The sequence below is a fragment of the Chinchilla lanigera genome, unplaced genomic scaffold (genome assembly GCF_000276665.1).
Source record: "Chinchilla lanigera isolate Chin_1 unplaced genomic scaffold, ChiLan1.0 scaffold00079, whole genome shotgun sequence".
Classification (NCBI taxonomy): domain Eukaryota; kingdom Metazoa; phylum Chordata; class Mammalia; order Rodentia; family Chinchillidae; genus Chinchilla; species Chinchilla lanigera.
In genome coordinates, this window is record NW_004955480.1 from 541,408 (window position 1) to 563,729 (window position 22,322).

The following is a 22,322-nucleotide window of genomic DNA, read 5'->3' on the forward strand; positions in this document are numbered from 1 at the left end:
TGTACAAATGTTATCTGAAGGCCTGTATTTAGTCAGGAAGTTTAAGAAACCCCAGCTCTTAGGCCTAATTTTATATTTTCTGGTTCCTTTACATTTAATGTTTAGAGGAGTAGAAGTTCAGGGAGACTGAAATGGAACGACGTGAAGAATGCTTCTCTTCTTTTTCCAGCAAGGAGACCCAGAAAATAATAGAGGGACTGAAAGAAGAGAAGCCCCTCTATTCCATAAGGGTGAGCTCAGTGCTAATTCTGATAACTGAATAGAGCTTCTGTGGGTCTAATACTTCTTAAAAACTATTGTATTTTTGAAGCCGAGTCAGTCAGCATTATTTGAGTCTGAAGTTAGTACATTGAATTTCATCTCTTAATGTTCTCTCTAATGTCATTTTTTAAAGGAAAAAAGTCTTTTCCTTCCTTATAAATCTATAGTGGCCAGTGAGATTTAGGGACTACTGATTTGCTCTTTTTCATTGAAGCCAAAAAACAGAATGATGACCTGTTTTTTTTTTTCCCCTAAGGTCATTTGACATACCTCTGGAAAATAAGTCAATCTCAGAAAAAGAAAGAAGGTATTTAGCCAGAAATCTAATATGTTTTGAGAGTCTCCTCAGAAACTCAAGAGCTCTGCTATTGCCAAAAAAAAGCCCTTTCTAGAGGGATTCTTTCTTCTTGCTTTATTTCCCTTCTGAAATCAAGAGCCGATGTTTGTGACGTCACTGGGTTGCTGTGGAAATGTTTATTTCACAGAGGAATTTGACCTCAAGTGGGGGATTTGCAAGAGGAAGTGTGAACTCTTGGAAAAACAAAATTGGTTTGAATAAAAAACGGGCAGCATTTGAAAAAAAAAAGATTCGGAAAGAAAACAATATAAAACTGCCTATAGGAGATTGTTTCAAGTTTTCTTGTGAGGATTCAAGTACTTGGAGGCGCTTCTCACATAGATATGCTGGTTTTTATTTAAATTTTATTTTCTATAAATCTATACAAAGAGCCAGGGGAAGTAAGTAAAGAATACCTTTTTGCAGGGGAAAAAAAAAACAACAAAACAACAAACCCTTTTAACTACTCAATTATTAAGATAGAAAAGAGTGGTCCTGAAATATCATGCGGGGGGGAGAGGGAGGAAATTATATCCTTTTACAGTTTTACAACATGTAAAGGACTTAAGAGTGCCTTTGAAAGAATTGTGACACAAGGGGCCTGAGTTTTAGTGCAGAAGCTACAAAATCCTTTTTCGTTTTTAAAGTGTTAAATCAACAGAACGCCAAACTAGAGCCCTTCTTCCTGCTGGGGCAGTATTGTCCCCTAAATCCACTTTCTAGCCTTGTCAGCCTAGCCTAGTTTGATGTAGCATTGACTTAGCGAACTACAGCAACCGGCAAAAGGAAGTGGGTTTGCGTTTAGGATGGGAGGAGGAGGCCGTGTGTGTGTGTGTGTGTGTGTGTGTGTGTGTGTGTGTGTGTGTGTCTGAGAGTATGCGCGCGCGCCCGGGGAACTAGGGACACAGAAAAAAAGAAAATCGAGGCATAGCAACTGTGTGAAAATAATTTCCTGGTAGCTGGAAAAAGGGGCTCTGCACCGGGAAGCAATTTTTAGGAATTAAAATTAAAAAATCCTCCAACAAGGTGGGAATCAGGTTTGCCTAGAAGGTACGGAGCATAGCGGGGGTCCTGTGTGTCTCCCCAGCACTCCTCTTGCCGGTATCCAGGCTTGGGGCGGCCGCCACTCCACCCACCCGGCCACCCACCTGCCCGAGGCCGCACCCGCGCCCCCTGCAGCCTCGGGCGCGCACAGCCGGGCGGGTACTGCGCGGAGCTCCGGCTGGCCGCGGGGGCTGATTTAGTGGCCGGGGCTGTAGTACAGGCTGTCCCCGGCAGCCGGCGGAGTCAGGGAGCCCACGTGACGGGCCCGGCTCTCCGGTGAGCTCCCCAAACAGACGCACGCCCAGCCACACGCGCGCGCGCGCGCACATACACACACGCGCACACACACACGCACCCCCGCGCGCACACGCCCGCCGCCCGCTCTGCCTTGGCGCCCTCCATCCCGGCTCGCTCATTCTCTCGCCCTCTCGCCTCCCCTGCGGTCTCTCGCTCGTTCGCTCGCTCTGCGCGCACACACCACACACACGCACACGCACACACACGCGCGCACACACGCAGCCGGCACAGGCGGCGGCGGCGGCTGCCCAAGTCAGGACGAACCTCTCTAGGTACCGTCTCGAGGAGGCGGCAGCGGCGGCGGAGGCAGCCGAGCATCCCTGCTGCCCGGAGAGGGAGCGCCGCCGAGAGTTTCCGTTCCCTTGGCCATTCCCTTCCCCCTCCTTTGCTTTATTTTGCGAGAGAATATATTCTTGGCTTATTGGTTTAATTTGATTTTGAACATTTTGGGTTGCTTTTGTGTGTGTGTGTGCTTTTTTTTTCTTTCCTCGTTTTATTTGCATCCAGAGCATGGCGGGCTGCGGGCTGTCGGAAGACACCTTCTTCTCTTCCTTCTTTTACAACTACGGCTCCTCCTGGGAAACCCCTTCCAGCCAGGTAAGGGGTGGCTCGGGGCCGGGCGGCGTCGCTCCCCGCGCCCCCCGCCGCGGGCTCACTTGGCACTCGGCGGGGAGGCAGAGGCTCGGGAGGGGGTGGGGAGGATGGGGGGCCAAGTGGGTCGCACTGTCTGGGTCAGCGCCAACCGGCGAGTGGAGGTGTCCCCCCTTCCCCCAGCGCCAGCTCTCCGGTCTCCAGGGTCTGTCGCGTCCCTCCCGAGCCCATTCTGCCATCGACACCTCCCCCCACCACCTCCCAGCCCAGCGGGAACCCGAGGAAGAGGCAGGAGCTGGCGCGTTACCCCGAACAACTCCAGGCGAAACCAGGGAACTCGAGCGCAACCTTCCCGAAGTCGCCGCGGGCGCCGCGCCCCTGTGCGCCCGGCGCCCGCCGGCCCTCCACTTGCGCCGAGGGGCTGCAGAGCCGCGAGCCCCCAGCGACGCGCTGTCCTGCCCACTCCCCCCGGGCCCGGAGCCACCTCTTTCCCTAAAATGGCTGCAATCTCCAGGAGAGGCGTCCCCTGACCCGCGGAGGTGGGGATGGGGGGGCGAGCCGAGGCTCCGCTCCTCCTGACCCCGCGCCTCCCCGGCGCGCACGAGCACCCCACAAACACACACACTTAACTTTGATGACTGTGCAATGCAGTCCGGCTGCATCGTACCCCAGACGCTCCCCGCCGCCGGCCTGTAGTGTTCGTGTCGGTGTGACGGGGGGGGGCGGGGAGGTTGGGGGTACACGCCAGAAAGGGGGGGCGTGGAAGGCGATGGGTGTCAGCGGGCCACGGGCCACCTGGAAAGAGAGGCATGTGCTCAGGGTCAGGAGGGGGTGAAAAAGCTATTCTGGGAGCCAGAGCGAGAATTAGAGGAAAAATGCCTTTTAATTAAATAACTGTTGTAGTCTGCTGCCCCCTCCGCTTGTTTGGTGAAAGTCTACAGGCATCTGTCATCTCCAAACTACATGTGGAAGTGGCGCTGGGGTCTAGGAAAGGGAGGTGTGTGCGTGTGTGTGTGTGTGTGTGTGTGTGTGTGTGTGTGTGTGTGTGTGTGTACGCGCGCGCCCGGGGCTGGGGAAAGTTGGGGCCAGAGGCCAGGTGGAGGAGCCATGGGGAAGGGCAGCGGCAACTCCGGGCGCCGGGGATTCCCGGGCCCCGTGGAGCGCGCGCCCCGGGAGCGGGCCCGCGGGCTGGGGTGTCGAGGACCCGGGCTCGGCTCTGCCCTGCTCTCCTGGCCACCACGGCGCTGCTCTCCGGAGCCCGCCCGCCAACCTCGGCCGCTCGCGGGGCTGCCTGCCGCGCTCGCCGGCGCTCGCGCGCTCCCTCCCGGGCCCAGGGCGCAGCGCGCTCCTGCGAGCTCGCGGCAACGGGGGAGGGGGCAAAGCCCTAAAGCAAAACAACCGAAAAATGTGCTCTGCCGCCCCCTCATCACCCCAAGTTTCCAAGAAACAAATCGCCCAACTAGTAGCTGCCAGGTGAAGGGCTCGTCTTTCCGGCGTGGGCTCTCCAGAAAGCTCCGAGGCCACCGGAGTGAATAATACATAAGGGCTGCCGGGGAGCCTTGGAGAGGCTCCCGCCGCCGCGGCTGCAGCCACGGGAGGCGGCGGCGAGCTCTGGCCAGACCGCCCGGCCGCCGCCGCGCCTGGGGGCGTCGGAGGCGCCCCCAGTAATCACGCCGCCGATCGCCGGGCGCAGAGCCCCCTTCGGGGTGGGAGGGCAGCTTGGGCGTGCAAAGAGGGGGTTCGCGGTGAGGCAGCCGGGAGAGGGCAGACCCCGCTGCGAGTGGAAACTTGCAGGAGCTGCCGAGGTGGTCGGCTGGCCCTGTAGTTGGGGACCCTGCAGGGACACGAGTGGGGCCAGGGACGCCCGGGCTGCCCATGGCGGACGCCGGAGGCTCTCTCCAGGCCACTCTGTCCAGTGTGGTGGGCTCCAGGTGGTCCTCCCGCTTTCCCGCGCCCGTTCAGGATTGCCAAGAGCCAACGACCCCTCCAGCTTGGCAAACTCCAGCTCTCCAGGAGTGGGCGTCCGTGCGCTTGTGTGTGTGTGTGTGTGTGTGTGTGTGTGTGTGTGTGTGACTCAGAAACCAACCCCAGCTCGCCTTTGAGGACCAAGGCGGGTACGAAAGGCTTGAACCACACACCCGGAGCCAGTCCTGCCTGTCTTCAGTATTCCTCGGCAGCGCCGCGCCCCCAGTCCCAGAGTCAGATGCGTTAGGATAAGTTTCCAGGCGCGTGCCTCCGACCTGCACCCCCCTGGCCGAGAAACTCAGCCACTTCGTATTTCACCCAAGGAAGAGAGAAGGGGAGACGCGGGCGTCAGGAGCACGCAGTGCCACCGCTTTACGGCGATGGGAGGTTTCGCAGCATCTTTAATGAGCTAAGAAATAAGTCCTTTAAGAGCGTTTAAAAGCGAGGGCCGCGGCCCAATTTGCAAGACAGGCAATCACGCGCCAACTCCTTGGATACCAGAGGAGGTGGGCGAGAAGGAGGGAGTGTGGGCAGGTTCGGAGTAAAGGAAAGACAGAACAGGGTGGTGCTAGGTATTTTCGTAGAGGGAAAGCTACCGGTTTCTTCGGGTAAAGTTAGTTTAACTTGATTTGGAAAAGCATTTCCCCAAAGGCAACATCTTTCTTCTAGAAAAGGAGACAGACTCGTGTTGCTAAGAAAATCGAAAGAATTTCTGATAAAGCAGCTGGCGCTGCTCTATGGAGGATGATTAGCTCTCAGGCTGGTATTGGGCAGCGAGCTCCTCTTAGAGCAGTGGAATTGTATGGTGGGGAAAGGGAGATTATTTGAAGTATTGATTTCTTCTTCCAGTGGTGCGGTATGAACTTTAAGATAAAGTAGAGAAACAAATGAGAGATGTACATCATTAGGGGAGGGTGCCGTCAAATGCTACCGAAGCTTCGCTGGCTGGTGCTAAATGCAGCCCGAGCAAGGCGTCTCACCAGGCTTTGCGGGTTCCAAAGCAGGCACATCACCATTTTGGGGCATGAAGAATGTACAGTCTGTGCATAAGGGCCTTGTTGGTCTCCGGTTTGCATTTTCAGAGTCTGGGCATGAGAAAACCTGCCTTGACTGTGCCTACGAAGAAAAAAGGATAAAACAAAGGCAATAGTCTAAATCCCATCTCCGACTCAGCAGAGCTGCTCTGGGGAGGTCTGGGCCAAATTTGAAAGAGTGAGACTTATTCATGATTTTACCTGAATTCCTGCCAAAAAAGCTTACAAATGCTCCATTCCCTAAAATAGCAATGTTCTTCAAATATAATTTGTTTACTCTACCTCAATTAAAAATAAAACCCTCTTCCTAGTGTTATAAAGTGCTTATGAAGGTAAGGGTTGACTGTACTAAAAAAAAAATCAAGCTTTTTATTTCTAGATCAATATGATGTGCTCTCAACATCTAATACCATGTAAAAGGAGCCTTTTTACAACGTCAATAGCAGGCAGGCATGCCTCCCTAAGAAGATCTTTTCCTGGAATCACAAGGCTTTTTGATTACTTTCATTTTCACAAGAAACATGATTATGACACCTCTCGTTATAAACACGCAAGTGAAAAAAAAATAATGAAGATGGAGGCTCTTGATATATAGGCCTGGAAATCTGGAACCGACTGGAGCATTTATTCATTACTAAAACATGCAAACAAAAACAAACAAACACAAAGCCAGCCACGAATCATTGTTGACTGAAGATTTTTAGTTATTCTGTGACATTTCATTATTAAAGCTGAGGTAAGGGGAGTGTGTGTGTGTGTGTGTGTGTGTGTGTGTGTGTGTGTGTGTGTGTGATTTTTTTGGAGACAGCCCAATGTGTATTAGAGCCGAAACTACATCTGTTACCATTTAAAAACTGGGAAATTCCATCCTATATCTGAGCAGACCATGTTGCAGATATTTTGCGCCCACTTGCCAAAGTGCAAAACATACCGGAGTGAGGGGGTGTAGGGGAGGGGATATGGAGCATCTGCTTAGGTGGATGTTATCGTTTCAATTTGAATGGATCCCCCAATTAAAGAGTGGATGTGAAATGTCTCTGGTTTGGCTCAGTGCAGCGCACACCAGACCATTCTTTAATTTACAGTTTCACGCCTAGGGATGGCAGCAGTGCAAGCTTCTAAAACCGAGTTTTGTCTTTTGATGCTGTGCTTTTCAGCCTGGGAATCTCCCCTGTAGTTGTTTAAGTGTTCTCTGTCCACCGTGAGGCCGACTGTGGAGTGGTCCGTCATTCCTGCTTGCAGTTTGGACCTGGGTCATCTCATCAGTTGCCACTATGTAAACCCAAATCGAAGTTAAGCCAGGTCTGTATGATACAGAATCAATCAACAGAAAGTGAAAAATGGAGCCAATTAGCTGAGTGCTCAGTGTCCATGCGGCCAGACGTCTGACTTTAATCACCAGTTCTTTGGTTACCGGTAGCTTACCTGAGTTTGTAGAAAAGGTGTGACCGGCAGACTTGACTATGGTTTTTAACTTTTTTTTCTCTCCCTTCTGAGTCCACTGCTCCATCACATTTTCCTGACTTGAAATATAAAATGGCATCCTTGTATCTTCTCAGAACAGGAAATGCCTGTTCTGAATTCAGCTCTGGACTTTAGTTAGCCAGTACCTGTATTTCTTTGTACTCACTGTCTTTTCAAGCAGGGTAGAAGTTTGATGCAGAATCATGAATGGATGTGGGTAAGTTGTAAGCTGATTTAGATTGCCCTTCCTCCCTCCCTCCCTTTTTCCCTTCCTTCCTTCCTTCCTTCCTCTTTCTCTCTTTCTTTCTTCCTGTCTTTCTTCTTTTCTACCTCTTCCCCACTTGACATGAAAAGTCAAAGTCTCTTACTGAAGAACCCTACTTCTTAATCCAGCCCAAGACCGTAAGGAATTTAATATTTTTTCTTCTGTTCTGGATATTTTGTAATTCTTAAAGTGACAACAGAGTTTGGATCCACAGAGATGATCAAGATTTGAGAACACCTTTCTTTTACAAAGTTATTAGGCAATATCTCAATGTTCAAAAAATATAAACTGAGATTCTGTAAATTTTAAACATTTTTATTGTCCTGAGTGTGTATATGAACTACACATATATATTTTTGTTTTTTTTTGCTTTTTGTTTTTGTTTGTTTTGATGCTGGATTTTTTTTTTTTTTTTTTTTTTTTTTTTTCTCCGGTACCGGGAACTGAACTCATGACCTTGCGCTTGCCAGGCAGGCGCTTTTGCCACTGAGCTAAATCCCCAGCCCCCTTGATGCTGGATTTTGAACTTAGGGCCTTGCACATGATAAGCATACACTCTATTACTGAGCTACACACCAACTTACAGCCTGTAAAAATAGTTTCCTAATGTATTTGCACAAATTTACTCTAAATAAATTTTAGAAATCTAACTATAAATCCAGCTCATATAACCCTGCATTTTCTAATTTTTTTTCTGGATAGGTAGAGAAATGAAAGAGACTTGTAATGAACTAGGTTTGCTCTTTCAATAAGGCTAGCTCCCTGAGGCATCTGCTTGCAACTAGTCTTTGCTTTTTGCAAATCTCTTTAAATCTTAAACTTGGGGACCAAAGAGTGGTGACACTAACCATGATTTATCAATGCTGTTTCAAACACTTTACACGTATATGACTCATTTAATCTTCATAATATAGGCTGTATGTACTTGTATTATTATTCCCATTTCACAGATAAGAAAAATAAAGCACAGAAAGTTAAGTACTCTGCTAAGCTCTTGGCCTTATTTAGGGGCATGCTGAGTGCTCCTCCACCAGGCAGCCTGAGGCGAGCTCAGTCTTACTATGCCCACTCTGCACACTCTGGCACAAGTTAAATGCATTGTGTAGCCACACTTACATTTCATCAATAAGTTCGTGATGGTGCCATTTATTTGCCAGCTTTATTAAGTAGTGGAGAGCTCCTTTACTAGCCCAAGTTTGCTCACTTTTCTTTCTTTTATTTTTTTGTTTTGTTTTGTGGTACCAGGGATCAAACTCACAACCTTGCACTTGCCAGGCAGGTGCTTATGCCACTGAGCTACTACCCCAGCCCACTTTTCTTTCTTTTATATAACCAGAAAGAACTCTCTTTGGTGAGTGAGGCAATGTTATCTGTTTTGGTGTGAACGAACCATAACCACCTGATGCTTAGCTTCTCCCTCTTGGTGATGGACTTACTAGATGTCCGAATTTACCATTCACTTTGGTTTAAAGGGTCAATCCAGCTGGAGAGACAGACAGGGTCTTCAGATTGCCAGCTTCTGAAGTCAACTAGTTATGAGTTTGTGGGGGCTTCATCCCCAATGTACACAAGTATCAGTAAACACCCTGACAAAGAAATGTAATGTTAAGATACACAAATAGAATAATTTTATAAGGAATTATTCAGGTGAATCAAAACCCTACTCCCCATACACAAAAATACACGTATGAATCTTTTAGGCAGGTGCTCACTTTCATGTTATAAACTAACCAATATCATTTGGGGCTCATACCATACACAGTGATGTTTGAGATTTAGTCTGGAGTTTACCTTTCTCATCACGCCCGTGTTATAACAGGTGTCTTCTGCACCAAATCATGCACCTAACATTTATGTCCATCATGAACTCATGCCTTTTAGTGGTTGTGATCTTCCACAATATAGTTGTAGGAAGGGGAGGGAAAACATTAAATGTCAGTAGCTATAGCGAGACAGGCTCGACGAAGAGGGCAGGGTTTCTTGCTGGCTTCACGCTCCTGCAGCCCTCTCGGAAATGTAAAAGTGCAGAGTTTGCACTGGAATAAGAATGGGGTCACCTCCCCCTTTGTAGTCATCATCGAGGAAGCAGAACTTCCTTCCAGAGAGACCAGAGGAAATCAATGATCACACTTTGCCAGCAAAGAGGTAAATGTGTACAGCAGATGGCATTAAATAAAAGGGCACCAGAAAAGTGATTTACTCTCGAAGGCAGTGTGGCTTTTTGGGCTCTTCAAAGAATTCACATTTTTGATATAATAGTTATATTGAAATATATCTTTCTTTTTGAATTATGTGTTTTAAAAAAGAAGAAAGGAGGAAAATACCATTAGGTGATGTCACAGTCTTTTCACTCAAAGATAGTTATTTAAACAAAGCAAAGTGCTTGGAATATGGTACCAGATTGGCACCCCTCCATTTTTTCTTTTTAAAATGTTTTTGTTTTAAGAATAGACCTGATTTAGTGGAGGTTCCTGGGCTTGTGTGTTTTTATTTACCTTACACTGAAAGGGAGGAGGCTTGCCCTTGGTGAAGACACCCCTTGACCAAAGGGGACCCAGAGGGATATTTATATAGGGGTGCCTGTGGTGGGGGAGGGGAGGAAAGGTGTCCGAGGCACAGGGAGAGGTGGGAAAGCGGGTGTATGGTTCTAAAATCCTTCCCTCCAGAAGGTGCACTTCCGATTGTTTTGCGAGCATATCGTGTTATACACTGAAAATAGCTGCGGGTGAAAGCTAAGGAGCACAGGGAATGTCTGGCTTCTGCCTGAAAGGAGACAAGTCGTCTAGGTAATGTCCTGCTGGAAAGAGTATTAGAAAGTGTGTTGGCTGTGTAACAACAAAGCAAAACGAGCAAAAAAGACATAAAGAAAACTGAAGAAAGCTCTAACCAACAGTGCCAACCACATTTTGTTCCAATTTATTATTTCCAGTAGCAGCAGCTTAGTCCCTAATGTTAACAATGAGTGATTATGATTCTGTAGTTTTGTTTATAGCATAAATTAGCATTTTGTTTTCTGTTACAGCTTTTGAATGAGGAATTATAATGTATAATTTGCTGAAAATAGATGTTATCATCTCTTAGGATGAGAACAACCACATAAACTTGAACAAATGATAAAAATGGAATCAATTACATTTCAAATGGAAGTAGTTTACAAACCTCCAAATACAAAGTGGCAGTAGTAGCTGGTTATTGTAACAAATAATTAGTTTTTTTAAACAACATTTATTGAATTCCATTGACAATTCGGTAATTTGTTCACAGTTGGCTATAGCCCTCCCTCTTCCAAAAAGAAATATGACATGGGATGACTGTGTTCTACAAAGTGTAGGTTACTCCAGGATTTAGGGTTGCATACAGAACTTGTTCTCATTTGCATGAGTTATATTTGCTGAGTAATAGGAAAACATCAAATTGTGTCACTAAGCCTAAGTGACAGATAAACACCCAGGGACTGATGGTTGATGGTGTTTTCAGGTCCAAAGAGAAAAAAGAAGCACATGGTCCAAATGAGTGTAAGTGAGTGTGTGTTGAAGGCGGAGACACTTTAAATGATTTATCATGTAGGCAAATCATCCTTTTCACTTCTGCAGGAATTGTGTGTGAGCTGACTTTCCATTGCTGTGACAAAATACCTGAGAAAAAGGAAGGAAGATTTATTTTGACTTACAGTTTCGGAGATGTCAGTCCATGGTCCACTGGCTCCATTGCTTTTAGGCCTGTGGTGAGGCAGAAACAACATGGCAGAAAGGGGTGGCAAGGAAAACCTGCTCATCCCATGGCAGCCAGGAGGCACAGAAAGCAAGGAAAGAGACCAAGAAAGATGCACTGTCCAAAAGTCATGCCACCAGGGACCTACCTCCTCCAGCTGAGATTTACCTCTTAATAGCCCTTTCAGCTATGAACTCAGCAGTGGATTGATCTGTGGGTGAGATCAGTACCCTCATAATCCAGTCACCTTCTAGGTCACTGCGCCTCTGAATGCTGCTGCACTGGAGATCAAGGCCTCAATGCACGAGCCTTGGGGGGACACTTCATATTTAAACTGTAACAAATTGACTTCTCTTTCTCACTCCTATTGATCTGCTTCACAGCTCTTTCTGTCTTAGGCTGTCATTATTTGTGTGTCTCTCACTTCCCATGGTGTTGGAGAAGCTTCTTTGGGGGAAAAAAGCAATGCCATTCTAAGTTCTGAATCTCAACCAAGAGTAGATACAACATGTGCGGAATAAATGGCGGGAGCAACTTTTACGCCATTGCATGTCACTTTATGCATTGTTCTTTATTCCATCTCTTGGGATGTTGAGGATGATTCTGCAGTGTCATTTTTGAGAGTGGGAATTTGACTTGGAGAATAAATGACTCCTGTTTCCATTTAGGAGTCCCCAGGGAAGAATACGATTGAGTTACTATAGGATCACTAAATGTCTTAATGTTTGAAATGAAACGTTATGAAGTATATACTTAAATTAATACACTTAGAAAAGAGGAGTGAAGGAAAAGCAGGAATCAGAGGGGTTTATATTTTTATGTTTTATTTTTTTGGTAGCTGCTGCACCCTGAGTGGATCATTCATTTTTGATTATTTCTAAAAGATTAATCTATTTCTTTAAAGTTAATATGCAGAGAAATATGTTCAACATCACTTTATTTTTAGATCCTACGATTTAGTCTGAAACAAATCAGTGGTGCATTATAAACACACAAGAATGTATCTAATGACGGGAGTCAGGCTGAACAGATGCTAAAAAAGATGCTTTGTGTGGAGTCAAGGGAGCTGCAGGAGGGAATGGAAAAAAATCTCTAGAAGTTGGAGGGCTTGCGAGGTGAACACGTCAGAGGCTTTTCACCCACTGAGCTTACGCTTGTGCGATTTGGAGCAGAAGGGACGCGGCTTGCCCCCGTGCAAAGGCAGCAATAATGACGACCATCCCTAGGATGTTGGAGGGTTAAAAGAGACCTTGGACTTGGAAGAGCTTTACCATGGGCTAATAAAGGGCTGGACTGATACCAGGCTTTCTCTAATTGCTCCACTGTCAACAGAGTACTTACCAGTAGAGTGCCTGGGACATAGTAGATTCTTAGCAAAGTAGGTTGAACATCCCAGCAGAATCCATTTATTGAATACTTATTATGATATTCCAGAAACCTTTTAGAGAGTTTTGTATGGATTAACTCATCAAAATAACATGATGGGATGGGTATTGTTACTAGTGTCACATATTACAGTGAAGGAGCCAAAGCAGAGAGAGGCAAAGCGACTTGATGAATAGCACATAGTAAGTGAGTGGCGGAGCCCGGACTCATGTTTAGTGTGTCTGGCTACCAAGCCAAAGATGCTTTAACTATCGTGCTTGGCTGCCCTCTGATGGGTTAAGTGATGAGTGGGGGGCACAGGGGCATCACAGATGCATACAACAGGCTGCCTTCACCATGGGTTCAGCTGGTAAGGAGCACCTTAGCTGGCTGCAGAGAGGGTAGAAAGTAGCTGGTGGTGTAAGCATGGGGTGGACAGCAGGTCTGTGGGGGCCCGTGGCCCCATGGAAGAGGGGCTTCCTTTTGCCTAGGAGACTCGCAGAAGATGTTCAGAAAGTGGTGGCCTTCATTTTGGGCTTTGAAACACAGGCAGGCTCCGGGCAGGTGAGGTTGGGGATGGCAGAGGGATATGGGGGTACATCCAGGCTGAAGGAAACTGTAGGAGGGATTTATCATGGGTGGCTGTCAAGGGTAATTTTGTTGGTATAATTGTGGTCAGTTATTTTCAGTCAATAAAATTTATCGACACCTGCAATATGCTTGTTCTTGCCCACTAGGAGCTGTAATTTAGTCAGAGGTACTTGCACATATATACACACACAAAGAAGATAGATGATGATAGGTATAACGTGTGTGTGTGTGTGTGTGTGTAGGGTACAGATGTATTTATCCATATATAGTATACAAGTATTTTGCCTTGTATCTATTATCTATCTATCTATTTATCTATCTATACCTATCAACCTACCTACTTACCTACTAAATTTCCATTCAGCTATCTGTCATCTAGCTATCATTATTTCTTTTAAGTTGTGTAAAGTACCAAGAAGGAAAAATAAAAAAACATGCCCACAGAGAAGAATAGTCATGGTTTGGCTTTAGAAACAGCCACTTAGGACTCTCAGGGTGGGTGGCCAGTCTTCCCCCTTAGAGTTGCTGACTTGGCCATGAGCAGCCCCTCTCTTGACCTCTCACTTAGCAGAGGGAAGGAGCTAGCACAGGTGGGATGAGTTAGTAGTAATAGATTAGCAAGTTATTTCTCACCCTGTTCCAGCCATCCCATGTGAGAAAGGGAGCTTCCAAACTTGGCTGAAAGTTAAGATTGTGTATCACAGAAATCCATTCTTGACAATATCAACAGAACAGTTCAATTAATAAGTCAAATGTAAAGCTGTAGTTTGAATTTTGTAGCACTTCAATTGATTGCTAATTTTTTTCTAGATTCAAATTAGTCACCACAGCTAGAGAGTGAAATAGCATCAGAAGTCAGGGACACTCTGAAGCCTGTGCTGCAGTGCTAATGAAATCCTTGATGACTTTTTTGCATGATTTCTAACTAAAAGGGTTACAGAACTTTGATGAACAGAGCTAAAAACATTGTAAATGGGAATGGAATCATCTTTACAATGTTGTCAGACTGTTTATTTTAGGAAGTCAGACTCCACTGCTAATTGATTTTTTTTGACCCTGATAGTAACAATTGCATTAGAAATATTTAAAAAATTATTTCCCTTAATTAAATTGGTCCTACAGAACAAGTAGTCTAAAAACAATGGGTTGATTTATTCTTTACATTGATTAAAATAAATACTGGCTTATTTTCCCAAAATTGTAGCCATTTTAATTTTTACGTTGCACTAGTAAAATTAAGTATGAGGATGATTTTAGGAATGTGCATAAACTGTAAAGTGCTCTCTTAATCATTATCATCAAGGTAGTCTGAGTTTTCTTGCTGAAGAGAGAAACTATTAACGTTGAATACTAAGAAATAAAGTAGGTGTTAAATAAATGTACATCATGCTGTCTTTGATACTTATGCCAAAATACTTGTTTGCAATGATTTCAAACACTGGTATTGTGGGTGCCGGCTCAGGGGTGATAGGTAAGTCTGTGTGAATCAATTCGCCTTCTCAGGAGCCAATCTGCCAATTGATCTCTCTAAACATCTCCCAGCTTTAACTGAGGTCATTGCAGGTTAATGAGTCTTAACCAAGCATAACTTAGTTGTTTAAATAAAGTAATTAGAGAATGTCCTATAATATAAGAGTCTTGGGAAATTCTCACATATCCCATTTTCAGAGAATTTTGGGAAAATGTTCATCTTGTATTTGGGTATACACAGTATTTACAAAGCCTTCATAAGTATTAAGCACTGATTGAATGCTATTTGTACTAGTTCTTTTATGCCTGCTGTATTTAAAGTGAGTGGCTATAGGTATTTCCTTGATTGATTTATAAAAGCTTTGAGTTATTCTTCTATCATTATTTGTACCAACCACAGCATTAATACAGTGTAGGGAAAAAAACAGGAACTAAATAAAATCCTTATTGATCATTTGACCAGAGGAATAATCTTTAATTCATTCTGGGAATTCAAAGACATCAGTTCCAATAGCCACATAATTATGAACTAAAAAGGACCAGAATATAGAAAGGTAGGAGCATTCTTTTAAGCATATCCTCAAAAGGACGTTTGCTGAAGTATAAAGTTTTCCTTTCGAAAGTAAGATGAGTATGCCTTTTGTTCTGTGTTGTCATATATAGGAAATATTATCTTTCCATTTCATTTTACACTTTAATTTAAAAATATATTTAAACGATTTTGTAGGACACTACTATTGAAAGCCATATAGCACAAAACTGGTAAAGACATTATTTGTTTTTCTTAGACATGGTACATTTTTGTTTTAGAATTTCTTTCTTAGAAAAGTTCAGAAAAAAGAGGAAAATCAAAGCCATAATAAGCCAAACTCTGAAAGATAATCACATATAATATCCTGATATATATCCTTTTAGTCTTTTCCTAGGCCAATGTATTTCATATTTAAATGGGCATCATGTGTAAATATCACAAGCTTGATTTTAGCCCATAGCCATACAATATTTCATACGTCTCTATGTTATTTTAGTTGCTCTTAAGTACCTGTTTTATGTTTATAGGACCATTTACCTAGTCACCCTTTATTACGTATTTAGGCTGTCACCAATAGCACTAAACTGGTCATATCTGTGATTACTTCTTTAGGACAATAGTAGTAGGACTACTTGCTTCAAAGAATACAACATTTAAAGACTTTTGTCTTCACTGTCTTTCCACAAAGATCTATTAACTTACACTCTGTCAGCTACGTGTGAAAGTACCAAATGGAGGCTATTATAAAGTGAATCTTCCTTTTACAGCATTTTCTTTGTCCATTTGAAAACTCAAAAATAAACCTTTTAATTCCCTTATCAGTCAAAAGGTCATGCTTACAACAATAAGGGCATTCATTTACCTTAGCTTTTGCAGATTCTTTTGGCTGCTAGAATAAAATATGGGTCAAATGATACAAGCACACAATTTATGTTAAAAATTTAACTATGGTTATCAGATGAGAAGTTTTTTTTCTCCTTCCTGGGCATAATACATGAAAATACCTACTAGCTTATGTTCTGTGAGATCTGCAGAGAAAAATATTTCTTTTCTCATCACTGAATTACTTACACTTCAAGGGATAATCCTGGACTCAACACTGAGGCTCTTGTTCCTGAGGTAATTCCAAGGGAAGATGAATTTTGACTATAGACCAATATGCAATTATTGTTGTTCTGGTTGGGACCCAGACATGACAGAATTTAAGAGATATCTGAGAAAATAAATCTCTTAAACAGAAAGAAATGTGCTTATGTTTCACAGTGAAGGTCATTCTCTTTTCTATCCTGTCTGCTTTTTCCTTTCTTACTTGACTTTCTCACAATTTCTTCAACTGTGCTGTTGGATCCCAGGCAGGCGCTTTGCCACTGAGCTAAATCCCCAGCCCTGCTGTTGGATCCCTATCCATTAACAATGAACTCTCTTCTTCTAAATCTTATCTTTACTATAATCTTATTCTTCCTTAAGAAAGTACACTGGAGGGGGTGGGCAGCGACTGTTGATTTGTTCACACCTTCAGGCCCAGAGGAGTGAAGGACACTGTTGCTTCCAAGACATTATTTTGAAACCATTGCACAAAGCTGTGTGACCCGGTAACGCCCAAGTGAAATTCCCACAGAAGGCACCCTGTTCTTCTGGTGGTCATATGTTCTCCTTACTTCGCCTTGTCCCCGAGGGCTCATGTTCTCTTATCCAGTTCAGGCGCCACCACCAGGGTGGGCTTTTGCATCCATTCCTGGAGGATGTATGCAGCGACTTAGAGTCACAGTGGCAGTTCTCACCCCCTCGTTCTTCAACATCTCAGTCACATCGCCCGCACCCTGGCCTCATGCTTTGGAATGTCTCTCCTTCTGGAACCTTCACCTCCATTGTAATCACATTTGGCTGTAGCTTCATAACCCTTCCACTACTCCCTCAGCCATTTATTTCCCAGGTCTCTGGTCCCTCTACTGCTCCCCCTCTTTTTGCAAATCATCAGTCATATTCTTCTGTATGCTCCTTTTTTAGCCAGAGAGAGATTCTGATGTGCACTGCAAGGGGAACTGTTCCAACTAAGCTGTGTATCAGGTTTCCATCATCTGGGGGGCTCACCCAGACTCAGGTCCATGACAGTGACTCCAAAGTTCTCGAGAAGAGAAAGAGAGAGGGGGCTGCAAGGTCTCATGAGTCTTAAATTGTTTTGTTTTGTTTTGTTTTTGTTTTTCTCTGGTACCGGGAACCGAACTCACAACCTTGCGCTTGCCAGGCAGGCGCTTTGCCGCTGAGCTAAATCCTCAGCCCCTCATGAGTCTTAAATTGGAACTGATAAAACATCAATCTCAAAGACCTTAATCTGTTGCCCTTCTGGATCTGCTCACAAAATTCCAGTCTTGGCTCAGTCCAACTCTCTGCCTTGTTTGCTTCTCCACTGAGGCTATTGCATGGTGCTGGAAAAAAGTCGTCATGCCAAAGAACACCATCGTAATTCTTTCCTCTCCACCTTCAGTGCCATAGAGCAAGCCTTGTATGGGACATCAAGCTCACTCACTGTCACTATCTCCAGCCGCTTCCCATCATCCTCAATGCTCCTGCCAATCACTGAACCCCCTCTCAGCAGAGGATCAACAGTCATCTGCGTGAATTTCTTCAGTCTCTTACGTGGAAATCTACCTCTCTCTCCTCTTAGCTTTCCTTCCACCTGTGCTGTAGATATTTGCTCTTTCCATCTTCTGGACTTTCACTCATCAAGAGTTACAGCTTTGTGACTCAATAAAGTTAGGACTTAGTGTACCAAAAATCTCTAATAGCTTCAAAAATTCTTCCAGGGAGTTTTCATTTCCTTGATGAGTTGCTGCTGGTCTCCCCTTTCCCTCTTTTGCATATCATGAAAAGACCAGCTGATGTGTGGGGGGGTACATTTTCATGGCATGGATCTCTGTGACTGAGATTGGTGACTCTTGGTAGCTCATAGATACCTGGAGCAAAGAGGTGGATAATGCTTAAGGCAAGGTGACCCATTTGTGCTGGGATCAGTAAGACAATTATATGCATTCATTTTTTGCAAATTCTCACCTTTTATTGCCTATTTGATGACCTCTAATAAGACATAAGCCTTCAACAGTTTGGTGAAATACTTTTGTTAATGACTTTGTAATTCTCAAATGTTGAGACTTTATCAGCCCTATGTTTTCAGATGTATCAGTGACTGTAAATCTGCCGAGAAATGGTTATCTTTCTACTCCAAGATATACATTATTGTGATATCCGTACATCTCTCATCTTCTCTCTTCCTCTACTTAAACGACTTTGTTGCTTTCTCCAACCTTAAATACTGATGTTGCTAGGACCCGACATTGGACCTGTCCTTCTGTTGTTATCTTTGCTCTTTTATGGCAATCTACCCATGTATGAAAATCAGTCACATGACTGTCTTTCAGATTTGCACTTCCAGACAAGACAACTCTCCTGAACTTCAGAATCATATAACTAGTTAGTCAATCAACAGTCCCACAGATATTTTCAACATGATATGTCAAGGACAGAATTTCTTATCCACATTGTTTTACTCTGGAAGTCCCTGTCTGGACAGAAGGCAAGAATAATAATCTTAGATGCCAGTTAAATTTTACAATATACCAGAAACCGCTTTCAGACTCTGAACAACAACCTAAAACAATAACCATGTATTAGTTCACAATTAATTGAGTCAGTAATGTGCACTGAGTTCAGCTGGGTGGTTCTTCTGCTGGACTCGGTTGGGCTGGTATATAGCTGTAATCAGCTGCAGATAATGACCTTATTCATGTATCTGGAAGGTGATATGTACTGGAAGGGGAACTGGTCTAACTAAGCTGTGAACCAGGTTTCCATCATCCAGGGGGCTCACTCAGACTCAGGTCCATGACAGTGATCCTAAAATTCTTGAGAAGAGAAAGAGAGAGGGAGCTGCAAGGCCTCATGAGTCTTGAATTGGAACTGGTAAAGCATTTCTTCTGTCCATTGATTAGAGCAAGTCACAGGACCAGCCCAGATTCAGGGAGTAGAGAAATAGACTCCACTTCTTGATGAGAGAATCTTTAAGGCCACATCATAAAACGGTGTGTGTTTGTGTGTGTGCACTTGTGTGTGCATGTGTGTGTGGTGGTTACTTTTATAATTTACTACATCCATAGGCCAAGTTGACCCACATGTCTTGATTTTCTTCTTCCTTCCTTCTAGTCAGTCATCAAGTCTGGCTGATGGTGCCTTTATGGTAACTTTTTTATTTGTTCATATCTTCAATCACTGCTCTATTACCACTCTTTCACTTAACCTCTGTGTTGCTTTGCTAGGGCTGCTGTAACAAAGTGCCACGGACTGAGTGATTCAGACAACAGAAGTTTATTTTATCACAGTTCTGGGGACCAGAAGTCCCAGATCAAGGCATTGGGAAGTTTTGTTCCTTCTTGGGTCTGTGAACGAAGTATCTGTTCTAGGTCTGTCTCTGCTTCTAGACGGTTGTCTTTTCTCTGTGTCTTCACATCATCTTCCTTCTCTGTATGTCTCTGTCACATACCCTCTTCTTATAAGGACAGCATTCATGTTGGATTAGGGTCCACTTTAATGACTTCCTTTGAATGTAGTCTCCTTGGTAAAGACCCTATGGGGCTTAGAACTTCTACATAAATTTTTCTGAGGGAACACAATTCAACCCATAACTCTTTCTATCCTTCATCTTCCACCTAATTTTAAAATAATGTTGTTATAGTGACACTGTTGAAATGTCTCACCCTTTGTTAGGGTTGTGAATGCCAAGTGAATTTTTTGCTACATTTTTTTTTTTTTTGGTCCCCTCTATGGGACTGTAAGATTCACAAAGGCAAGAGCATTTACCTTTGGGTATTGAGTACATGGAAGTGTAGGCCTCCAGTAGACTTGAAAGAACTGAAAAAAATTCCACTTATGGAAAAACTAATAAAATGCCTGAGCAGGTGGTCTCCAGATACACAGTGACATTGAGGTGGACAGTTTAGAGAAGAGTGGTGAGCGAGGGGCCAAGCGCTTTTTGGTGGACCATCAGCACAGAAGTAAAGCCACCCTGCCTCTACCCAAAGTTGTAGTCTAACTAGTAAGGGTGATAGAAGATGGACAGAATGGACCTTCCTTGTCTTAGTCACTTTCCCTTCTCTGGGACAAAATACCAAACACCCACAGCTTAAAGCAGAGGTTTATTTTGGCTGGTAGTTTCCGTCCATGGTTGGGTGGCTCCAAGGCAAAAATGGCATGGCAGAGGAAAGCTGCTCAACCCTTGGCAGCTGGCAAGCAGAGAGAGAAAAAGAAAAATCCAGGGACAAGGATACACTTTTCTGGATCACACCTTGAGTGATCTGCCTCCTTCTACCATGCCTCACATCCCAACAGGAGTCTTTTAGGGGGCATTTTACATCTAAATTGTAGCATTCCTAGACCCATTGATACAACTGGATCGTGTTCTGTTAACTAAAGAAACCGAGGCTGCCCTGCAAGTGACAACGATGTTAGAATCATAGATTTGTTTAAGGAATTGGCTTCCATCACTGTAGAGACCTGGTAAGTCCAACATCTGTAGAATGGGCCAGCAGGCTGGAGACCCAGTGTTGGGGGGTGTAGTTTAAGTTATAAGGGGAGGTCAGTCTTTGTTCTATTCAGGCTTTCAACTGATTGGATGAGGTCCATCTGTCTCAGAGAAAATGATCTGTTTTACTCAGTGTCTGACAATTGAAATGTTAATCATCTGACAAAATACCTTCAGAGAAACATCCAGAATGATGTTTGATCAAACACGACTGGACCAGTGAAACTGACATATACAAATAACCACCACACAGCCTGATCCTGCTGGTCTCATGAGATACTTCACGTATGGAATGTCCTGACTGTAATGTAGGCAGGAGGATTGGACCACAATAAATCAATCACAGACCTGTGTACATGGGTAGAAGAGACTGTCACTGAAAATGTCATGAATGTCTTACCCCATTTAAGTGTCAGACAGCATTTAAAAAAATGTTCAGTACTCTAAAAAGGAAAAGGATTTTAGATAGTTAGGGTGGAAGATATAAGCCCTGAGTGGTTAAGAAAACTTTAATATCCTTACTTGAGGGTTAATTCAATTCTAGTCAATAAGACACAACACAAATATAGATACAGTATTCATTTTTACGCAAACTTGAAATCAAAGTTTATGGTGTGTGCTGGAAAGGCATATTATAGATTAAACAAAACACTGAAAATCAAAGAATTATTTGATTAGCAACCCAAGCTGAAGTGCTGATTCTCTCAGCTTAGTTATCTTCTCTTACTATTACTCTTAGATCTGTTTGTGATTCTCATCAAATTCCCTGTAGGTTTCTTGGCTTTGAGCAGACTCAGAAGAGTTCTGAAAAGAAATAATTGTTTTTTTTAGGCAGTTTGTGGTTTCTGAGAAAGTCTTTCATAATGGTTGCAGTGTCTGTGGGTGGTCGGGCAACAAGAGGAAGGGAGATGAATTTCCACTGGGCCCTGTATGCAGTTATAAATACAGGAATTTGGAACAGGCTGGTATCTTTTCTTCAACTGGCCAGATATTTACATGGTGTAACATTGTTTTTGAAGATGACTGTAGACATCTGGCCCAGGGTTAACATGCAGTGTTTATAAAATCTAGGAAAGAGTGAAGGGTTACTTGTGGTGATAAATTCAACAAGGAGATTATTAATACTGTCATCATTTTTAGTAGTGAGTATAATCCAATTTAGACTCCCTCATTTTGCCCAGGAAGAAATCTTGATATAAAAAAAAAAAAAAAGAAATCTTGATATATTTATATCTTTCTAGATGGGTATATACAAGAATTCTACTTTCAAATTTTGAACTCTCAAATGCAAATCGGTTCATATGGAAGTTCTAGAAGGCAATTCAAGTATAATGTGATGGTGAAAGACTTGGGTTTTGCAGCCAGCTCTTCACGTTTCTAGCCCTCAATTTCCTGATCTGTAAAATGGAACTTGTGATATCTACAGCCTGAGGTTATTCCGAGAGTTAAGTGAGAAGATATGCAGGAAGGGTCTAGGGCGTGCTTGGTAGGTGGGGCTAATGATGACTCTGGAGGCAAAAGGGAAAGAGGGACATAGGTGTGGCTTATATGATTGATGCTGACAGGTTACGAGACACTTTGGGGAAACCTTAATCTATTTGATCCAGTCAGTTCTCCATGTTTTTCTGAGTTTGTTTTCACAGATTGTGCTGTTGATGAGGTAAGTTTCAATAAAATTTCTTTTTCTTTCTTTCTTTCTTTCTTTCTTTCTTTCTTTCTTTCTTTCTTTCTTTCTTTCTCTCTCTTTCTTTTTCTTTTTCTTTCTTTCTTTCTTTCTTTCTTTCTTTCTTTCTTTCTTTCTTTCTTTCTCTCTCTCTCCCTCT

At 43.8% G+C, this 22,322-nt stretch overlaps 1 protein-coding gene across 1 annotated transcript in view; it reads left to right on the forward strand.

Moving 5' to 3' along the window:
* The first annotated feature begins 1,989 nt into the window (after positions 1–1,989).
* Ppargc1a (peroxisome proliferator-activated receptor gamma, coactivator 1 alpha) overlaps positions 1,990–22,322 on the forward strand; it is a 644,980-nt gene continuing 624,647 nt past the window's right edge. The window contains exon 1 of the mRNA XM_005402464.2: positions 1,990–2,536. The gene's annotated coding sequence lies outside the window, so the exon portion shown is untranslated. The remainder of the gene's footprint in view (positions 2,537–22,322) is intronic.